This window comes from Arachis ipaensis, chromosome B7 (assembly GCF_059453495.1).
Source record: "Arachis ipaensis isolate K30076 ecotype BB chromosome B7, ASM5945349v1, whole genome shotgun sequence".
Taxonomy (NCBI): domain Eukaryota; kingdom Viridiplantae; phylum Streptophyta; class Magnoliopsida; order Fabales; family Fabaceae; genus Arachis; species Arachis ipaensis.
This window is the reverse complement of record NC_142442.1, coordinates 32272179-32276767: the sequence shown is the minus strand read 5'-3', so window position 1 is coordinate 32276767 and position 4589 is coordinate 32272179. Positions and strand designations below refer to the sequence as shown.

Below are 4589 nucleotides of genomic sequence, written 5' to 3'. Positions count from 1 at the left end.
TACAAATGCGCCTTTTTCTTGTAGTGTATGGTAGTGGCTTGAGATAGGTTTTTAATGGTGGTTTTAAGGGAAAAAAATTAGTTTCTAGAGCAGAGAATTTGGTTTCAAGAGAAGAAAGTCTTTGGTGAATTTGTTGTTGTATTGGCTAGGATTGTTGTGGTGAGGTGAAGTGAATTTGTTTGTCTTAATTGCCCCAACTAAAATTGTGGTGGTTCTTCCATCTGAGATTATAAGTTGTTGAGAAGGGGTCACTGGATGGTGGCTTTTGAAAATTTTTCATGTAATTTACTTGCTCCTCCTTGAACAACTCACATTCTTCCTCCTTGTGAGCTCTTCCACACAAGTTACAACTCACTTGTATAGCTATTGTTGAGACTTGTGTGTGTCCCATTTGCTGTGTGAGTGAGAAAATTTGTTGACATATTACTTTTGGAACATGCCAAAATAATATCCAGAGTGTCTATTTCCATCACTCCTCTCTTTATGGTTCTTTTAGAGGAATACAAGTATTAATTATGGCCACAATCTCAATAAATTCCAAAGCATCTTTAGTGACCTTCATATGCATGGATCCTCCAGCTGAGTAATCCAATAAAATTCTAGAAGCAGGAGTGAGTCCATCATAGAAGATTTAGAGTTGTACCCAATCAGCAAACATATTTTAAGGGTACTTTCTCGACATTTCTTTGTACCTTTTCCAAGCTTCATAGAGAGATTCTCCATCTTTCTGAGTGAAAGTCTAGATATCATGTCTCAGCTTTGCCAACCTATGTGGTGGAAAGAATTTGGTTAAGAACTTATTGATCAAATCATCCCATGTTGCAATGCTCTCCTTCGATTGAGTTTCAAGCCACTGCTTGGCTTGGTCCCTTACAGAGAATGGGAACAACATCAAATGATAAGCTTCAACCAAGACGCCATTGGATTTGACTATGTCACATATTTGTAGAAATTTAAAAATGAACAAATTAGGATCTTCTTGAGGACTCCCACTGAATTGGCAATTTTGTTGTGCCAGAGTGATGAGTTGAAGATTCAACTCAAAGTTATTTGCCTCCACAGTGGGCTTCACTATGCTACTCCCACAAATATTACTTGTGGGGGTAACAAAGTCTCCAAGAGTCTTCCTTGCATTGGCATTGTTGTTTGCCATGCTTTCTTGCTCAAGTTCCTCTTGAATTTTTTCATCTTGAATTCTAGATTTCTTCCTTAATTGCTGAAGGATTTGTCTTTGTTTCTCTGCATGCAAAAGTGAGAAAAAGCAAATAAAAAAGGTAGAATTCCCAATGTCACAGTGAAGAAAATTTCGAGTAAGATAAAAAATTAAAAAGACAGAAAAATAAAGGTCTAATGTAGGCAATCATTAACCGGTTTGATGTCAATCTCGGTTAATCCCCAGCAACGGCGCCAAAAATTTGATGCTGAATTTCACAAAAACCATAACTCGACAAGTGTACCGAATTGTATCAAGTAATACTACAGGAGTGGGTTATCGTTCCAACGAGGATTAACGGACTGAGCACACAAGAGTTAATCGATTATTCTAATTAGACAATTGCAAATTAGGGTTTCAGTAATATCAAATAGCAAAAACAAGATATTAAATGAAGGCAATTTATAAACTGTTGAGAAAATAGTATGAATGGAATGCTAAGGTTTCAGAGATGTTTAAAACTTCAAGAAAAATATTTTTCACTATCTATCTTGATCATGCATATATGTATCTTACGGTGAACCCTAATTAACCAAACCCTAATTCCTTGGCAATCCGGTTTTTCTTAACTTGAGAAATCGTCAATTCCTTGATCCATCAATTATGATAAGAGATAAAGCCTACGTACTGATTCATAAGCCACACAATTCTTAAGATTTAATCCCAATTGATTCAATGTCACTTATCAAGCCAAGTTCAAAACTTTTAGAATTGAGAGAAGACTAGAAGAGGTTTTCAAGCCTAATTCTATTAAACAATCCTTTTCAAGATGCACATAGAATTTAATTCAGATTCAAGCTATTTTCCAATAAATTGAAACCCTTGTCATGAAGAACAAAAACTAAATTTTTAAAAAAAAGCAATGCATAGACCAACAATAGAAAAGTAATAACATTAATCGATGATAATAAACAAAGCTCTTAACCTTAACAAGAGGAGATTAATTGCTCATGATAAAAAAGAAACCTAGAATTCAGATTGTAAAATGTCCGGAAGAAGCCACCCATGTATATGGCTCCTTTTCTTTTTATACTAACCCTAAAGTGAATTCAGAATTCAAAACTAATTCCCCAAAAGGAAATTAAATCAAATCAAATCTCATTAATTAAGTCTTCTCTTAGAGTTTTTTCTTCAAGATAAGCTCCCTTAATCTTCTCCATAATTTGCAATTAATTCTTGACTTCATGGACTTATGTTAAGCCTTGAATTACCCACTTAAGTGTTTGAAGAATTAGAGAATTTGGTGAGTGAATTAAGGCCCCTGGGAGTGGCCCATTTGGTGCGTGGAATGCACCCCTTCATGTGTGCAACACATGGCCTTTCCTTGGCATAGTTGGCCTCTATTTGATGCCCCAAGTGCAATGCACCATCATCCACATTGCATGCATGGCTCTATTTAGCATAATTTGCCTCTGTTTGATGCCCCAAGTACAACACATGGAGTCTCACATTGCACGCATAGCTTCCCTTGGTACAATTGCCCTCTGTTTGGTCCTCAAGTGCAACGCATGGAGTCCCACGTGCAACGCATGGCTTTTCTTTGCACCAATTGGTCTCTGTTTGATGTTCATGTTGCACGCATGGCCTCCCATGTTGCACGCATAGCTTCCTTTGGTGATTTCTTATCTAGGGAGATCTCTGTTCGGTCCATAGAATTCTCTATTTGATTCTCCTTCTTATGTCTCTTCTTTATGATGATTCCTAACCTCTTCTTCCTCCTTGATCTTTGCTAATTCTCCTCCAAACTCTCCTATAACAAATGAATTCAAACTAACTCAAAGTAATGCACATTAAATCATGAAAACATTGCTTTTCTATCAAGAATCATTAGCTTATTGAATAAAATTCTAAAGGAAAAATAACTAAAGATGCGGATGCATCACCAATCCACCTTAGTAGGATCAACCCCCCCCCCTCTCAATGCCTCTGCAAACTTGAACCAATACAGAAGATTATTGAATATGTATCAAGTAAAGTATCACAATCTATTGCAAAATTAATAAAAAATATGAAATCGCAAAGCAAAAGATTACGACAAAGAACCTTTGGGTTGCGTTTGGAAGGGAGACCTCTCCCAGGACTGAGAGATAGAGAGTTGGAGACAGAAACTCAAAGATAGATACTAAATTAAATCTCTATATTGTGTTTAGTGTAAAGTATACTAGATTGAGTTATGTCTCAATATCATGTTTGGTTTAAGATAAATATACAAATTGAGGGGTAGATTTGGAATTTAAAAAGTTAAATGAGAGTATTTTAGAAAAAAAATTTAAAAAAATTTTAGTCTTTATCCCTAAAAATTTTAGTTCCATGTGTCTCCAATTTCTGGAGGTACTGAAGGGACTGAAATTTTGTGTCCCAAAATTAAAATTTTAGTTCCAGTCTCTAATTACTAAACACAATACTCAGTTCTAGTCCTCAGTCTCAGCCCAGACCCATAAAACAAATGCAACCTTGATGATTATAAGCTCCTCGATGTGGAGAATCCTTGATAGATTACTATGCATGCCTCCTAAGGCAAAGTATCACAATCTATTGTTGAGAATGGAGAACCCTTGATTGATTACGACGATGCGTTCCTTGATTATTACGAGGACGAAGGCGATGGTGGTGATTGGCGATGCCGCAAGCGCTCACAAACTCCGAGAGGGCAGTTGTTGTTTATGTCGAAGCTTAAGAAGTAGCTCATCAAGAAGGGCGACACTGGGAGACAGTTGGTGGCGACGCCCTCTTCATCCCTCTTCTTCAATTTCTTCCTCACTCACTTCTCCGTTCTTTGCTTCTCTCTTTCTCTTTCTCAATCTCTCTTTGAGCTATCTCTCTCCTCATGGCCACAATTGCAGGCAATTTTTACTATACCACCACTGCGTCTTCTTCTTCCTTTTTCACTTTTCTTTTGTTATTGCTGTTGGTGAGAGGTAATTCTGGGGCCGCGCCTGGTGTTGAGGTATTAATAATGGAATGAAGGTGATGGAAGGGCGATGATTATGTTGGAAGGACGCCTGGACAACGACGACGATGGCCATTTTTTAAGAAAATTGTAATTATTAATTTTTATAAAGAGTAAATCTATCCAAAAATTATTTTTTATAAAAAGATAATTTTAAAAATAATTGTAACATTAAGGACAATTTTAATTTTCATCCTAAACCAGGACCAAAAGAGTATTTATTTCTTTATATTATTTTAAACGAAGAGTTTGAAATATTTGATTCAGATATTTAGTATTTTTTGTTTTTATTTTATATTTTTAGTAAATATAAAACAAATTACTTGTTTTAATTTATGTTATTTAATTATTATTATTATTATTATTATTATTATTATTATTATTTGCATTAGTTTTATTTTTTTTTTAAAGAAACTGAATTCTTTA

General features: G+C 35.3%; 1 non-coding gene across 1 annotated transcript; it reads left to right on the top strand.

Moving 5' to 3' along the window:
- The first annotated feature begins 652 nt into the window (after window positions 1-652).
- Window positions 653-760, top strand: LOC148550767 (small nucleolar RNA R71). Its single transcript, XR_015893300.1, has one exon. It is a non-coding gene; the product is annotated as a small nucleolar RNA R71 (small nucleolar RNA).
- The last annotated feature ends 3829 nt before the right edge of the window (window positions 761-4589 follow it).